The sequence below is a fragment of the Dipodomys spectabilis genome, unplaced genomic scaffold (assembly GCF_019054845.1).
Source record: "Dipodomys spectabilis isolate Male_0828 unplaced genomic scaffold, ASM1905484v1 ptg000125l, whole genome shotgun sequence".
Lineage (NCBI taxonomy): Eukaryota > Metazoa > Chordata > Mammalia > Rodentia > Heteromyidae > Dipodomys > Dipodomys spectabilis.
Window position 1 is genome coordinate 5,462,448 of NW_024870802.1, and position 17,875 is coordinate 5,480,322.

The window sequence follows — 17,875 nt, forward strand, 5'->3', positions numbered from 1 at the left end:
CCTGCTGCACCAGGCCCCTGAAAGATGCTCTCTCCTTTCTGTTCGCCAGGCATCTGGATCTCCTCATGACCTTCCTTTCTGAAGGTCATGTTCACCCACAGAGGGAGTTCCCACTGGCTGGTGCTTAGCATCTCCCTCTACTATTTAAAAACAGCAAACTCTAACAAATGAAAACAAGAGTTGTTTTTTTGTTTTTTTTTTTTTTTTGCTGTTTTTGTGTTCTTTCCTTTTTGTTCTATATGTTCATTTATATATCTTTGGGAGTGAAAAGGGAGACACAGAAATGGAGAGACAAAGGGTGAACAAATGCAGCAATGGTACTCACTGGACCCTGTGTTGAAAATGAACTATACAACTTGTGGATGGAGACAGGAGGGAAAAACTGGAAGAGAGCGAGGGAAGGGGTGACGTGGTCCAAAAAGATATGTGCTCTTTACCTGACTTCTGTAACTGTCACCCCTCTGCCCATCACCGTTATGATAACAAAAAAATTAAAAAATAGCAAAAGTCCTGAATAGGTCAGAAAAATCAGTTGATCTATTTAAACTTCTAATAAAAACAAGTAAGGTAAAAAGCACAAATGTTTACTCAACTCAGAGTAAAGGCTGCTGAGGACCAGTGCTGAAAGGAAGAAAGAACACCAACAGAGGAGGGTCTCCCAAAGGACTTCTGATTCTTAGGGAATGGAGTTTAAACAGAAAAGGAAATTGGCCAAAAGGGGCTGAAGTCAAAGAGCCCATGGAAGCTGGGAAACACTCTTCTGCCAGTCTATGTGGGTATCTTTGACCCCATGGAGATGGAAAGAAGAACAGTTCAGAAGCTTCTAGTTCACGGAGGCAGGCTGGGAAACCCAGCCTATGTAAGGAGACTGGACCTTATGGACAAACTGCATTTTGGACCACACGGCATGAACCACAGTCTTCTTCCTCAGGTTGTTTGTTCATATTGCCTTTGTGCTGAGATACTCCTTTTGTGGCTTTCGTGTTTTTCTGGTATGGCTTTTTGTTTTGTGGTGGGAGGTTTTGAATGCAGGTCCTCACACATTCTAGGCACGCGCTCTACCAGTGAGCTACAAGACCAGCCTCTGTTGTGTTTTTAATGTCCCTTTCTCTGGTGGTGCTAGGGCTGGACACATTACATGTTCACCAGGCATCCGGATTTCCTCATGCAAAGTGCCTGATCATGCTTTTTACTCATTTTTTTTGTTTGAAGCACTTTATTTTTCTTCTGTATGCTGGGGATGAAACCCAGGTCCTCATGATTGTGGGGCAAGCAATGTATCTCTGAGCTACATCTTTATAACTCCTTTACCAATTAATGTGTTGAAAACCCCCATCCTTTCTTTTCTTTTCTTCTTTCTTTCTCTTTCTTTCTTTTCTTTCTTTGTTTCTTTCTCTCTTTTTCTTTTTTTTTTCCGGTTCGTCAGGGGCCTGAACTCTGGGCCTGGGCACTGTCCCTCAGCTCTTAAACTCAAGGCTAGCATTCTACCACGTGAGTCACAGTGCCACTTCCAGCTTTTTCTGTTTATGTGGTGCTGAGGAATCGAACCCAGGGCCTCAGGCATGCGAGACAAGCACTCTACCACTGAGCCACTTTCCCAGCCCCCACCCTTCTTTTTGTGGCTTGAAAATCCCAAAGGTTTTTCATCTTTTGTGTATCTTCATGGAGAGAATTTTTTTATACTTTCATGTTGCCTATTTCATTGATCCTCAAACTATATTCAGGTAAAGGATCTTTTTGTTTGCTGTTTTTATTTCCACTAATGGTTGACTGGTACAATCTAAAATAAGATTACAATAAGTTAGAAATGAAAACAAAAACTATATTAAGACAATTGTCATCAACATCTTGAAGTGACTTCGGCTCTTAGTGTTCATAGATTTTTTTTTAAGTGAAACACCTATATTGAGTTAGCAATATTTCGACACTTGACAGATGCTTTACAGTATAGAATAGAGATTATAAAAATATCATGAGGCCTGGATATAGAAAACAGCATGAAAGAAAAGAAAATCAAGGAGGCAGACATGAAAAAGAGGAACACTAGCACCCTAGGATAATGACAAAATGTTCTCATGAAGTCTGAAAACAGCTAGATTAAGAACAGAACACATTCTATCCCAGCACATTTCTTGCCAGATGAGATGCTCTACTACAATCATAAGCCAGAAACACAGTGATCTTCCTCATTTATATGCTGTCACCCAGAATGTCTAGGGCTTCCTCATTTTGAGGAAGAATGCTACTAGTGTCAGAGTTTATAAGTGAAAGCAAATTAATTTTAGATATGACAAGATTATCTATTCATTTATTTATGGGATTCTTGATTAAAGTTTTCATTTCATGTCTCTTGATCAATTAATGTATCCAGATGGTTTCTGGAATATTCGCTAAACTTTCCAATTTTGTGGAGGAGTTAATTCAGAATGACCTATTTCAAACAGATCTCCTTTAAAAGCCATAGCACATATTAACTTTTTGTTGAACTCATTTCTAAATGGGTCATCTTTTCTGGGCCAGCTATTCCAAAATCTGAGAAAGAGATAGACAGAGACAGAGACAGACCAATAGAAAAGAGAGGTCTATGTTTCCCATGTCTTCATTTGTAAGAATTATGCAATCATTTTTCTTGACCTCTTTGTTCCAGGCTCTGGTCTGGCAGATAAGTGGCATGAAATTTTATAATTGAAGGTCAAAGATCTTTTCTGATTCACTACAGTTTCTTAGTTTGCTGGGTAACAAAAGCAAAGAAAGGGGAAACAACTGTAACAGCACAAATGTTCAGGCTGTGGGTGAACATTTGTCTGAGTGTTGAAAGTGTGGATGCCAAGGTGTGTGTTGACTATGTTTACTACATATGTGTATCTATTAGTAATGTGTATTGAGTGTGTTGTACTGTGTTGAGTGTTTGCGCAAGTACGAGTTCTATATGTATTGGGTCTGTGCACTGAGGTGTGTGTATGTATGTATAAAATGTTTGGGTGTTGAGGATGTGTGTCATTGAATGTGTATTAAGTGTATATATGTGTTGAATGAATATGTGTGTGTATTTGCCTGTAAGGGTGTCCATGGTAGAACTGTGTATGACAGAGACACCAGAAAAATTAAATCACACATGTTAGGTCACACACATTGCATCAGGAATCTAAAGGTCTGCTTCTAGAGTCTGATTTCTTTTGTGTGCTTTGCAGCTTGGTACCAACAAGACAACAAAGTAAAATACAGATTAGTATTTATTTGGACTAGTCTGGAAAATCAGAGGATCCAAGGGCAGATCTCATGGCTGGTTATCTTCTCAGTCATTTCTTACTGCAATTCACAGCCCACTTTTGCTTCCTTTCCAGTTAAAAAACAAACACTGGCTAGAACACAATTTACCATGAAAGTATACAATTCACCAAGAAAATCATAGAAATGACAATAAGTGGCCACCTAGAAATTGGCTCGCAGTTACCACTGTTAACAGGTACAGTCTCTCTCTTTCTCTCCCCCCATATATACAGTGTGTGTGTGTGTGTGTGTGTGTGTGTGTGTGTGTGTGTGTGTGTGTGCGCGCATGCTGGTATTGGGGCTTGAACTTGGGGTCTTGCACTCTCACTTCTTTTTCTTCTGCTCAAGGCTGGCACTCTAACACTTGAACCACAGCTCCACTTCCAGCTTTTTGCTGGTTAATTGGAGATAAGAGTCTCTCTCATAGACTTTTCTGCCCAGGCTGGCTTCAAACGGCAATCCATAAATCTCAGTTTCCTAAGCAGCTAGGAGTGTAGGTATGAGCCACCAGTGCCTAGCTGTAACTGGCACAATGCTGACCCCTCAACTGGACAGAAATGCTGAGATTTTCTCTCTCTTTCCCTTCTCAGTCTCTTCCCAGAGCACTCAAACCTGTCGCCGATAAGCTCTTCCCAACAGCGGCGGCAGACGCCAACATCAGGCATCTGTTTATGCCACACTGCGCAGAAACTTCTCTCCAGGTGACAAAGTACACAGGCTTGGCCCCTGCAGCCCCGGCCTTCTTCATTCTTGCTCCACCCATACTAACCTTTTTATTTTTTATTTTTTTGGTGCTGGTCCTGGGGCTTGAACTCAGGCCTGAGCTTTTTTTGACTCAAGGCTAAGCTAGCACTCTACCGCTTGAGCTCCACTTCTGGCTTTTTTTTTTTTTTTTAGTTTAGTGGAGAGAAGAATCTCAGACTTTCCTGTCCAGACTGGCTTTGAACTCAGATCTCAGCCTCCTGAGTAGGCAGGATTTCAGGCGTGAGCCACCAACAGTAGGTTTTGTTTCTTTGCTGTTTGTTTTTTCTACTCCTTGAGCCCTCTACGCTGTCCTTACCTCAGGGCCTTTGCACTTGCAGTTCTCTCTCCCTGGAATATTTCCTCCAGCTCTCAGCATGGTTCTTTTCAGTGCTACTGGAAGACTAGACAGATTCAGAACAGGGCAGTCACTGCTGCACCTGGACAGTGTGAACATTATCTGACATCCTGACAGATGTGATCTTAGCGGCTTAGCAGAGACAAAGCAGAGAGGAGAACATGAAATTGGTAATTACAAAGAATGTATGCAAAGGGAGACAGGAAAAGCAGGTGCTGTGGTAAGTTTCCTTTCAAAGCCAGAGATAAGACAACGTGTGTGTGCATTTGGGCACAAGGTCCCTAGGGAAGGGAAGTAGGAGGGCGGGGATGATTGTCTGGAAGAGTCATTTTGGAGTTGAGCAAAGTAAAAACAATGTGATTGGAGAGTCCTGTGGGGTTGCCAGGCACTGTGGAGTCTGTTCAATACAGGTAATGCTCACACAATCCTTTGTTATTTTTATCTTACAGAGGAATGATCTAAGGACCGAAACGTTAACTAAGTTGTCTAAGATCACACGGAAGGCAACCGGAGGAGCTGCGGTTGGGGAAAGATTCTGACCGCACCTTCATAGCAAGGTAAAGGTTTGTCAGGCGCCACTGCTCTGTGCCTGTAATCCTAACTTACTTAGAAGGGTGAGACCTAAGAATTCAAACCAGCCTGCTCAGGAAAGTCTGTCAGACTCTTATCTCCAACTAACCAGCAAAAAGCCAGAAATGGAGGTATGGCTCAAGTGGTAGAATTCCAGCCTTGGGCAAAACTGCTAAGGGACAGTGCCCAGGCTCTGAGTTCAAGCCCCAGGACAGGCACAAAAAGGAGAGAGGGTTCGAGGTCAACTTCTTTTCTTTCTATTGTCTCCAACTCAAAATCCTGCTCTAGCCTTCCTAGTGCTGGGATTATAGGTGTGTACCGCCATGCACAGCAGGAAGGCAGCTCTAACTAGCTGGTGGAGAGGATTTTTAAAAGTTCCCAGCACAAAGAAATGATCAATGTATGGTTGATACGTCACTTATCTCACGCTGATCATCATATATTATATACATATATGGGAATATCACATGCTAGTCCCCAATAAGTAAGTACACTTACCTGTTGATTAAAAAGCAACATGTTTTAAAACAGAAAGAAAGGTCATTTCCTTAAAACAAAGGGGCCCAGAGATATAACTTAAAAGCCAAGATGCTACAAGAATGGAAGAGCAGTGGGGACATTTTCAAGACTTTGTTTAGCTGCAGAAGAGACATGTGTTGGCAATACTCTATTTTCCAACCAGGAGTAGGACACGGGTGTTTTCACTGAGCTACATCACTGAGCTCAGGGCTATTTTGGACACTCTTCTGTGTATTATATCTCACAATAAAAGGTTTAAAAATGAACCTGAGATACCTTGTTGATGGTAGTGGTATGGGACCATCCTCTTTCAAAATGTGCCTCAATTTAGTAGCTCCCAAACCCAAATGGCCATCAGACCACCTGGGAAAACATCTGAAATGAAGCCTTTCTACCCAAGATCCAGAGACTCTGTTCCTTGGCACAAACCCAGAACTCCTATGATCAGAAAGCTGCCTGTGGGGATAATTTGAGCCAAGTTTTGGGGGCCACCAGGCTCAACTAAAATGCAGTTTAAATTCATGTTTTCTGTGGTATTGGTTCTTATGGCCTGTGGAGATGCTATAAAGGTGCCTGGTGAGAGACAGAAGACTGTTGGATGTGCTTTGTTCCTTGCTACACGCTGAACACAGCTCCAACCTTTACTTACCTTCCTTCTGGTCTTTCCATGGCTTTGTGCCAAGGAAGAAAAGTGTATGCAAATACATTGTTTAACCTATCCTTTAACATCACCTGATCAAAAATGAATGGCAGCTCCTCTTTCCCTTTAGCTTTTGTCTTTTTTTGTTTGTTTGTTTGGGGTAGCTTTTTCTTTTGATATCTAGGGAAAGACCTCATGCCAGAGAGAGAGAAAGAGAGAGAGAGAGAGAGAGAGAGAGAATGCTTTTGCAGGCACCACAGCTGTAAGTAGAAGACTCACACCCACCTGCGGGAATGGACCAGCATCCTATGGAATAAACAGTGGCAAATAGTCTATCTGCTAAGAGGGCTGTCACTGCCACCGTGCTGGTGGGGAGAGGAGATGTTCTCCATATTCATCCTTGATGTAGAGCCAGCTGAAAAGTCATGATGGTGGAGGCTCCCCCTGGGACGGAAGGGCAGAAGCGCTCAAGTACGTGGGCTGGCATTTCAGGAGAGGATGAGGGCTGAGCAGAGCCAGCCTGGGATCACCGTGTTATCTCTCCAGTCCCTTGAAGAAGCCGGCTCCGAGGGTATCTCAGAAACAACACAAAGCACAGCTCTATTTGCTGCCCTTACTGGGAAGACAGAAGAAAGGAGTAGGAGTTCAGGACTCACTTTGCAATTTGAATCTCAGGAATGCATAAGAAGTGGCAAGCCGCTGCTTCGTGAGCAGAGATGCTCTATTGAAATTTGACTCATCCTTGCTGGTTTATTGTGTTTTCCCCTCTCCTTCTGTGACACAGAGGGGTGAGGTGAGTAATGCTCTGCTCAGTGAGAGAAAAATAGATCTCCAAATGCCTTCCATTATGCTAAAGGCCTGTGTCACCAGCTGTGGTGGCAGGGGTGTGGTCTCCATCCATTGGGGGTGGGGGAGGGCAGATTCAGAGCATCTGACTCCCTCTGCTGAGGCTATTTGTGGTTCAAAAAAACTCAGGCAGGAACTGAAAGCTGATAAGCATAGAAGAGTCTAAAAGCTCTGTTTGGGGTTGGGGGGGGGAAGCGGCGGGAGGGGGGGGGGGGAGGAATCGGCCTGGTCCACGTGCACAGGAGTTCCCAAGGCCACACAGCAGGGCAGGGGTGGGGGGTGGGGGGGGTGAAGAGCAGTCAGTCCTACTTTCTGCTCCGACAGGTGCCTGCCCCACCCCTTCCCCAAAGGTGTAAGAATGACCTTTTCCACTCAAGAAGAAAGGAAAGAGCTAATATTTGCGGTGCAAGAAGCATTTTCCATATTTCTTTCACATATGTGTACTTTTGCATACAATTGAGGAGTGCTCTCAGTTTATCCTTTCCCAGAGGAGGAACTGAAGCTTCAGGAAGGTTCTTTCACTCTCCTGAGTTCCTGGGCTAATGCAGGACCACAGAAAACAGCTCTAATTATACACATCCATGGGGGAATATGTGCTTGGCTAAATTCTGTTATTTGAACAGTAAGTAAAAATGCAGCTATTTGAACAAGAAAAAGTGAAGAAAAAAAATGATCTCAGTTGCTTCATTTGCTTGCTGGGTAGACTGCCTAGAATTCCTGATCAATAACCTCAGACTCTCTCCAAGCACTGCTGTTACTGTCTAGAAAGAAGAAGTAAGGATGTGGTCACTGCCAGAGGTAGAGGCTTGTTAACAGGATGGCAGCAAGTGCAAATCTTAGGTGATTATTCTGCAGCTTCTCCATTCCCTATAAAGACTTAGAAAAGAAAGAAAACCCCCATCTTCTCCTATGCAGTTTTTTTCTCTCTAAATACATTAAGTTCCAATCTATGAGAAACATATTTTTTTTTCCCTTCTGGAATTCACCGTATTATCCTCCTAACCAGCTGGATCCAAGCTAGGGAGAAAAATAAATATTTGTCTCAATGGCATTTTTCTTATTCGGCTAATTGATTTTTTTCAATTCCCAGTAACGCTTGAACACCCAGCCGTCTAATTACCAGCAGCTTTTCATTTGTGCTATCATTAACTCCGCAGCTGCCTTGTCTGTGACAAGTGGGACCACAGAGGTGACCGCCACACTGCTAGTTTCTGAAAGGAGGAACAGAAAAGAGGTTGGACTCTTGCAAAGTCCAGGTGGGTTTCAGGGAGGAAGCTATGCAGAATGGTGTTGAGCTAGAGGAGTCCTGGAGACCATCTGGCTCAACCCTTCCACTTACAATGAGGAAACTCAGGGTCTAGAAGGATTTAGGGACTTACCCAAGGCTGACTCAGTGCAGAAATAGAAGCTTGGGACTTCTCGTTCCTTGGCAAGAAAAAAAAATGGTGTCAGAATAGGGCTTGAACTCAGGGCCTCTTGCTTTCAACTTGTCTTCTTTGCTCCAGGCTCGTACTCTACTACTTGAGCTACACCTTCACTTCCAGTTAGAAATTTTTAATTGAAGTACACATTCAGAAAGGTGTGATGCACCATATTCATAAGCTGCTGTCTGTTAAATGGCAACTCCTTTGTACAACCACTTAAAGATAATAATACAAAAATATTTTAGAACATGTGTGCACGTTTTAAGTATATCTTGTAAGTAATTATCGTTACATGAAGCCCTCCATGTAACTACCATCCAGGTCCAGGAACTGCCACCAGAATCCTAGGGAATTCCTGATGTCATACTTCCCTCCATCAGTAACTCCCTGCTCAAAAGTAACCACATCCCAACCTCTAATACCATAGACTGGTTGGGCTGAAAGCTTCATGTAAAGCTCAGCTATTTAGACCTAAAAACCAAGGCTTCTTCCAGGTATGGCAGTACACACCTGTAATCCCAGAGGTAGAGATAGTAGGAGTACAGTTTGAGGTCACCGGGCAAAAGCTAGGGAGACCCTATCTCAAAAACAAACTGGGGCCAGGCGCTGGTGGCTAACATCTGTAATCCTAGCTATTCAGGAGGTTGAGATCTGAGGATCGTGGTGGGAAGCCAACTTAGGCAGGAAAGCCCCTATGAGATTCTTATCTCCAATTAACCACTCAAAAAAAAAACAACCTGAAGTGGAGCTGTGGCTCAAAGGAGTAAACATTAGCCTTGAGCAAAAGAGCTCAGGCCCTGAGTTCAAGCCCCAAGACCAACATAACCAAAAACAAATCAAAACAAAAAAACTGGGCATGGTGGCTTGAACTTGTTTTCAGCTACTTGAGGGGTAGTAGCAGGCGAGCCAAGGCTCATTGCCAGCCCAGGCAAAGAAACAAAACCCTATCTGGAAAACAAATGAAAAGACAAGAGTATTGATCAATTAATAGAGCATTTTACTACCAAATGGGAGACCCTGGACTCAATCCCCTATATTGCCAAAGAAACAAGAAAGAAAACAAAAAACAACCCTTCCTTTTTCATGGAGTATGTCTGTGCATTTCATCTCCTTTGAAACCTTTTGGTTTCTATAGAGGTGGTGGGTCACACAACATTGGATATGCCCAATGCCACCAAATCATTTACTTGAGGTGTTTAATTCTATTTTATATGATTTTTTTTTTCCTGTTTGGTCGTGGGGCCTGAACTCTGGGCCTGGGCGCTGTCCCTCAGCTCTTCAGCTCAAGGCTAGCGCTCTACCACTTGAGCCACAGTACCACTTCTGGCTTTTTCTGCTTATGTGGTGCTGAGGAATCAAACCCAGGGCCTCATGCATGCAAGGCAAGTGCTCTACCACTGAGCCACCTTCCCAGCCCTATTTTATATGATTCTTTTAATCTCTAAAAATAATCTCTTAAGATATACAGCTTTTGTTGTATGTAAGTTTAAACTAAAAATATTCATCCCACACATCTAAGCAGTGCATAGTGCCTGGAGCAAGTTTCTGCCACCACTGGGTGCTTTTCCCTGTTCCCCTCACCAACTACTTCCCTCTCTCTTCACACAGAAAGGTTCTTTATCAGGGTCATCTTGTCAAAGCCAATGGTCAGTTCAGTCTCCTCGTCTCAGTTCTCCTGTGGGCAGCATCCCACCTAGACAACAACGCAATGGTTTATCTATGTATTTATGTATTTTTACTTTTTACCAGTCCTGGGGCTTGAACTCTGGGCCTGGGCACTGTCCCTGAGCTTCTTGTTTGACTCAAGGCTAGTGCTCTACCATTTAAGTCACAGTGCCACTTCTGGCCTTTTCTGAGTAGTTTATTGGAGATAAGAGTTTCACAGACTTTCTTGCCCAAGCTGGCTTTGAACCAGGATCCTCAGATCTTAGCATCCTGAGTAGCTAGTATTATAGGTGTGAATGACCAGTGCCCAATCATGGTTTAAACAAAACAAAACAAAACACATGTCTAGGCTTTGGGATGCCATGTTGATTTGAATGACTTCCTCCCACTTCCTTTCTCATTTTCCTTTTCCTCTTCTTCCCTTCTCTGAATACTTCAAAGCCTAGGGCTCTGTTTGTGACCATGTCTTCTCTCTCCTTTAGCTGGGTGACCTCATCCTGTTCATTTCTATGTCTATGACTTATATAAATAAGTGTCTCCAGACTAAACATCACCCCTAAACTCCAGGCATGCTCCGTCCTACAGCCCATTTGTCATCTCTGTTTTAATGTTTCGCACAGCCAAGATGGAAATATAGATTCCTTATTCCTAAACCCCACTGAGGGTTTCTCGTTTGTTAAAATGATACCAGTATTCACCTTATTTCTTAGGTTAAAACTTAGTCATCATATTGAATCATCTCTTTCATCTCACTTCTAACCCAAATACATCCCACTTCCTCTTCCTCTAAAATGTATCCCGAATGAGCCCCCTTTCTTCTTCTTTTTTTTGGAGTCTGGTCCTGGGGCCTGATCTCTGGGCCTGGGCGCTGTCCCTCAGCTCTTCAGCTCAAGGCTAGCGGTCTACCACTTGAGCCACAGTGCCGCTTTTTTCTTTTTGCTTATGTGGTGCTGAGGAATCGAACCCAGGGCCTCAGGCCTGCAAGGCAAGCGCTCTACCACTGAGCCACCTTCCCAGCCCCTCCCTTTCTTCATTTCTATATTCCACTGCCCTCCAAACCTGATTCAAGGCCCTCCTGACTTACCTGGATTATCATTCTCTCCTGAGGTCTCTCTTCCTTCCATCGTGCTTTCCTTCAGCAACCCAACCCCTGGAATCATGCTTTCAAAAGTAAGACTGGGCTTCACCCATACACACTGTGAGTGCCTACGCTCTCACAAGGTCAAGAGGACTGACCTCTCTGACCTTGGCTCTTTCTACTCATCTCCTCGCTCAGGACACTGCAACCCACTTGGCTTTGTTTTTGTCTCCATCTTTATACCTGCTCTTCCCAGAGGAAATGTTTAAGCAGCTGCCTTTTCTCATCACATTGTTATGGCCCCAACTCAAATGTTGTTTTTCATTGAGAGAATCTTCCCTGCGCTGACAGCAGTCATTTTGAGATCTAAATTGTTCTTTGGTATTTATCTTTGACTTATTTAAGGATGGTATTCTCTTGCTGGAATGGAATCTCCCTGGTATCTGGCAATAGGAAGCACTAGGTGAGTATCGGTGAACCAGCTGGAGCTCATGAAACTGGTGAAAAATCACATCATATAATACTGTTATTTATCATTTCAGGACACTAAGTTGCAGCTCATGGAAACCTAACTCAGGCTGTCTTAAGCCATAGTAACAGAGAAAACCAGAAGTAGGCCTCTGTATTGGTCTGCCTTTTATTTTCCTGAGACTGGGTACAATTCTAGAGATTCAAGGTCTCAGTACTGGCATCTGTTGGGCTCTGCTGAGGACTTACATAGCAGATGGCATAGAGTGGTGGAAACACAGGTGGAAGGGAGAGACTATGTGATGAGACTGGAATCCAGAGTGGGGAAGGGCTAGTCTTGCTCTTTTATAACATCTCCCTTGAGAACTTGTCAGTTCTTCTTTAGGTGCCAGTTATAGAGACACTTACCCTAGCTTCTATCCCCGTCTCCAGAGATGTGGGGGATGATCCATAGCTTATACAAATATTACATCGAAGGCTGTCTTGAAAGTGCATCTGTCCTGATCTTTACATTGTGAGCATCCTCTTTTTGGCTGCTCTCTTGTAGGTAGAAGGACTGGAGAGCTGGTCCCACTTCTCATGATTGCCACAGTCAAATCTAAAGATTAACATTCAATAGGTCATCGGTTTTCTTCCAATTTCATTCATTTGTCAAACTTACCTTTCCTAATTTTTTCTAATTGTCATAAATATGGGAACAAAGTACTCTTCACGGCCCTCAGTTGTTATAAAAAATGTAGCCTGAAGAATATTTCAGTCATAAGTAATAGAATTACCTTAAATAATAATAAGCATTTACTAGTACCTATAAATTTAGATTGAGTCAGGCTAGGTGCTGATGGTTCATGACTATAATCCTAGCTACTCAGAAGGCTGAGATATGAGGATCATGTTTTGAAGCCAGCCTGGGCAGGAAAATCAGTGAGACTCAAAAAGCCAAAAGCAGAGCTGGGGTTCAAGTGGTAGAACATTAGGCTTAAAAACAACAGCTCATGGGCTGGGAAGGTGACTCAGTGGTTGAGCGCTTGCCTTGTAAGCATGAGGCCCTGGGTTCGATTCCTTAGCACCACATAAGCAAAAAGAAAAAAAGCGGGAAGGGGCGCTGTGGCTCAAGTGGTAGAGCACTAGCCTTGAGCTGAAGAACTGAGGGTCAGCACCCAGGCCGAGAGTTCAGGCCCCATGACTGGACCCCAAAAAAACAAAAACAAAAAACAAAGAGCAACAGCTCAGCCGGGCGCTGGTGGCTCACGCCTGTAATCCTAGCTATTCAGGAGGCTGAGATCTGAGGATTGCAGTTCAAAGCCAGCCCGGGCAAGAAAGGCCATGAGACTCTTACCTCCAATAAACCACTAGAAAACCAGAAGTGGCGCTGTGGCTCAAGAGGTAGAGCGCTCGCCTTGAGCTGAAGAGCACAAGGATAGTGCCCAAGCCCAGAGTTCAAGCCCCACAACCGACCAAAAACAAACAAACAAACAAACAAACAAAAAAACAAGAATAACAGTTCAGGGTCGGTGCCCAAGCCTTGAGTTCAAGCCTCAGGGGACACACACACACACACACACACACACACACACACACACACACACACAATTAGATTGACTCAGGTTTGTTCACTCTGCTCTCCTGGCATCATCCTAAGAGTTGTTCCTTTTGGAAAAGGAAGATAAGGGAGGGAATGAGAAAGAAAGATTGTAGGACAGTTGCCAGGAAAATAAGGGTAAGGGCAGAAGAAGAGGTGAGCTTCCCAAAAGAATAAGGCCCCTCAGACTTTTACCTGATATTGAAGGTAGGGTCAACTTCTACTGGGAGAAGGGGGCTGACACTCGGGGGTGGGGGGGGGGAAGAGTGGGAGCTAGGAAGCTGGGCTGGGTATGTAAAATACCATGAAATATATGGTGGGTATATCAAAATGTAAATACTAGAAAGCCTATCATTAAAAGAAGTGTTTGTATATTAGTCCATGTGATCCTTCAGTGATGGCATAGCTATGGTTCTCATTTTCTGGTAAGTCCAAATCACCTGTGGTGATTCTGGTTCAGAAGGTAGGTGGTGTGCCCTAAGTACTTGTGGTTTTTCAGAGCTGTATAGTTGGTTTTGCTTACCAGGCTGGTAGGTAAACAGTAGCATCCCACAGGTATGTCATAAGAGTTCAGCATGGTCCTTGCCCTGAAAGTCTACACAAAATATCAAGACATTAACATAGAGCCAGAGGAGTTCAGAGGAAAAGGTCCCCAGGGGCTAGTAAGTTGGGAAGGATCCTGGGAGACAGTGGGACCTCCAGCGATGACTAAGACTTGAGAACCAGCAGGAGCAACATAACCAGAAGGGCACAGCAGGAGTAGGGGTGGAAAACGAAGGAACATTTGTCACATTCATGTGTCATCTTTGTTAGGGGACAGACCGATCTCTGGTTTGTTGACATATTAGTTCATGGAAAAAGGAAGTCTTCTCATCTTGAACCAACAACTAGAGAAACTGAGGTTTGTTTCCAGAACTGGGTGAATCAGTGTTATCTGATATTCCTGAAACTATTCACCTAGCTTCCTCTTTGAGCACACAGGGGATTTTAAGAGACGCTATTGGGGTTTTCACATATTTTATTTGTTCAAAATCAGATCCACTGAGTGGAAAAACCCTATGAGATCACCTCTGTGCTCTACCCAAGCCATGCGAGGGATAAGCAATGAAGTTAGATCAGGAGGTATTGCAATTCTTTCTCCATGCAAACAAAGATAAATCCAATCAAACCCAGCTAGGCTGCAAAAGTGATTAGGAGGAAGGCTGGAAACAACCTGAGAGTGTGGGGGAAGTTTGTACATTGGCTGGCAATTGGATTCCATTTAAAGATTCAATTAGTGACAGATCCAGAATAGAGCTTCCTTCAGTGAGTGTGGTCGTGCCAGGCAGAGGCCGGGTGCTTTGCTGATGGCACAGGAGGTGAGTCATCCCATACTGGCTCCTTCCGCCAGGCTGGGACAAATGTCACCCACTTAACTTTGATGGATGCACCTTATGCACAAAAATATGTGGACAGATAGTGATTTAAAAAAAAACAAACTCTGTTAGTCATCATTCTTAACGTCATTCCCTTTGTTGTTTTACCTTTCTTGGTGCTCATAAATTGCTGTGTTGTGAACTCTGAGAGGGTCTCCCTGGTGCTAACGGAGTTTCTGAGCATTACTGTTGGGAGCAGGCATCCAGTGACTAGGGCTGGTCTGGGAATAATGCCCTTGGTAGATGGAGTGGGTGTCCAGCTGAGGTAGAAAGGAACAGTGGGACTCCTGGGGAGACCAGAGGGAGTCCAGGCTTCCTTCTTGTAGGAGAATGTGGTGGGCGAGCACCGTTTCCTGAAAAAGGAAATATAAAAGCAGGGAGTAAGATAAATTCCCTTTTGGCTATGTGTGCAAAGAGTCAGTGTCTTCTTTTGCTCTTAACAGTTGGTCAAATGATTATAAGAAGGGAAAGTAATTACTTCAGTGGAGACTAAAATAAAATTAGGATTATTTAACTGTTAACAGAATATAAAAGACAAGGGAAGATAAATACTTTTTAAATGCTTTCCCCCACCCAATATTTCTTTCTTGTTTTTTTTTTACAGAACATTGCTGTGTACCCAGGCTGATCTGAGACATATGGTCTTCCTGTGTCAGCTTCTTGAGGGCTAGGATTACAGCCATGCTCCACAATGTCCATACCTATAAAAGTCTAAATGCTCAATCACATATTTACTACGTGACAAAAGGCTATTTTTAGAAAACATTTATTGCTCCTTTTGCGTGATTTGTTTTGTGCCTGTCCTGAGGTTTTAATTCATTATTCCTTAGCATTTTTGCTCAAGGCTTGTATTCTACCACTTGAGCCGCAGCTCCACTTCGGGCTTTATGGTAGTTAATTGGAGATAAGAGTCTCATAGACTTTCCTGCCTGGGCTGGATTCAAATCATGATCCTCAGATCTCAGGCTCTTAACTAGCTTGAATACAGGTATGAGCCACCAGTATCAACACCTCTAGTTTGTTTGCTTTTTTGTCTTTTCTTTTTTGGTACTAGAGATCAAATCCAGGATGCCTGACTTGCTAGGCAAGCACTTTATCACCTAACTACATCCCAGCCCCTTGCTTGCTTTTTAAAAAAGCAAAACCAAAAGCTCCAATGGCCTCTGATATACTAAAAATCACTAATTGTGCAAAAAGGTAAGGGAGTATTTTTTGTTTTGTTTTGTTTTGTCGGTCATGGGGCTTGAACTCTGGGCCTGAGCACTGTCCCTCAGCTCTTCAGCTCAAGGCGAGCGCTCTAAAAGGAGTATTCTTCAACAAAAGAAATGGTTCATCTTTATACCTGAAATGCTTATGAATCTGCAAGCTCCACATAGACTAAGAGGCATATCAAAAATCTATTTGAAACAAATACAGCATCTTCTACTAGAAGTGTCCAGATGTTTTTCCCTTAGGTTTTTTTTTTTTGGCCATGGGGCTTGAACTCTGGGCCTGGGCACTGTCCCTCAGCTCTTCAGCTCAAGGCGAGCGCTCTACTGCTTGAGCCACAGTGCCACTTCTGGTTTACTGGAGATAAGAGTGACAAGGACTTTCCTGCCTGGGCTGGCTTTGAACCGCAATCCTCAGATCTCAGCCTCCTGAGTAGCTAGGATTACAGGCGTGAGCCACCGGCACCCGGCTCCCTTAGTTTTAACCTGAGGAAAACCAGGTAACAGTTTCAAGGTTTCTGATATGGGTGCTCCTACAAGAAAAGAAGCACCAGAGATTCCCAAATATGGTGCATGAGAAGTCTGCCTTCTTCCCAACTGTAGTGCGTGTTACAACTCACTGCAAGACTCCTTTACAGCTTTGATACTTTTATTATTTTTTATTATTTTCTCTTGGTGTGGTGCTAGGACCTCATGCTAGGCTAACCTCTCTCCCACCAAGCTCTGCCCTATCTTCCTATAGCAAGCTCCTCTTCAGTGGGGAATTACGCATTCTCCCAGCAGGGGGAATTCTGGTGGCTGATGGCTCTCAGCTGAATTGCTCTAAGTCCCTTCTATAGGAGTTCTAGTTGATCACTTAGTTGATAAATTAGAGAGGGGTGAATATAAAGCCCTGACCTCCTAGACATAAGGGGTGGAAGATCTCAGCCCACCTCCAGAGCTCCTTCTATGGGATTGACGAAGGCACCTGTTGCAACTACACAGCAGCTCGCCGTCTTACCATCTCCCTCACTGGTGATATCACCAAACACGCTCCAACAATCCCTGGCACAGAAATCTCAGAGGCCTTTTCCTAGGAAACCCAACCTACAAAATTTATCAGGACCACAAAGAGCTTTTCATGAGTAGTAATTACAGAGGAAGAGTGTATCCCTATAAAATTACCTATTACATCTATTGGGTTTTGAACACAATGAGCCACACTTCCATTTTTGTATGCACAATACCAAAATGCAAGCAACACAAAAATCGTCTTGAAGGGCTTTGAAAATAAATAAATTCATAAAATGAATTCATTGTCACAAGGATAAATAAAAATATGTATCAGAATCAAAATAATAGCTAAGTCAGATGACCTGCAGTTCTTCATTTGGACACATAGGTCGTTCTTAGTTAGTAAGTCACAGCTTGTATGATCGTATGTTTTTCCTCACTCTTCTCCCCCAAAGCTGCTTGGCCATGTTTATCCACTACAATGCCCTCATTAGGGTTTAAATAATCAGATATTGGAATATGCACGGATCATGACTGCCACCTAATGGAACTTTGGAGTATTAAAGCTCCTATTATGTAGGTGGTGTTGGGTTTTTTATTTTCCCAACTGCTGGCATAAATAAAACGACCAATTGTAGCTATAATAAACTACGAGCCACTAGTCTTGAAAGGCCAAACTCTGGGATCATTTTGTCTCCTGTGAAAAGTCACCTGGCATCTCCTTTCCCTTCTACATGTGGCAATGCGTGTCCCTCCAACCATGGTTGTTTGGTTCAAGTAGCCTTCAAAAAGATTATTCTGCCCTGTATAGTGGTGTATTTTGGTAATGCCAGCATCCAGCAGTCGAAGGCAGGAGTATCTTGAGTTCCAGGCCGACCTGGTGACACAGTGAGACCCTGTCCCCTCCCCCAAAATAGACAAAAAGACTGTTCTATCATCCACTGTGCCATAAAAGGGATATGAAGCCTTTTGTCCCTCCTTTCTTTAAGATAAATATAAGCTATAGGTATCATTGAATAGGGATGGGAAATATCCAGATGAAGAGGACACAATCGGGCTGTGACGCCAAGGAATCAAATGCACTCCAGGTTTAAAAGACTC

The 17,875-nt window shown here is 43.5% G+C and overlaps 1 long non-coding RNA gene across 1 annotated transcript; it reads left to right on the forward strand.

The window, feature by feature from the left end:
- The first annotated feature begins 4,651 nt into the window (after positions 1-4,651).
- On the forward strand, positions 4,652-15,338 carry LOC122115925. Its single transcript, XR_006148849.1, has 4 exons — positions 4,652-4,779; positions 8,102-8,200; positions 11,517-11,574; positions 15,178-15,338. It is a non-coding gene; the product is annotated as an uncharacterized LOC122115925 (long non-coding RNA).
- Positions 15,339-17,875: the final 2,537 nt, after the last annotated feature.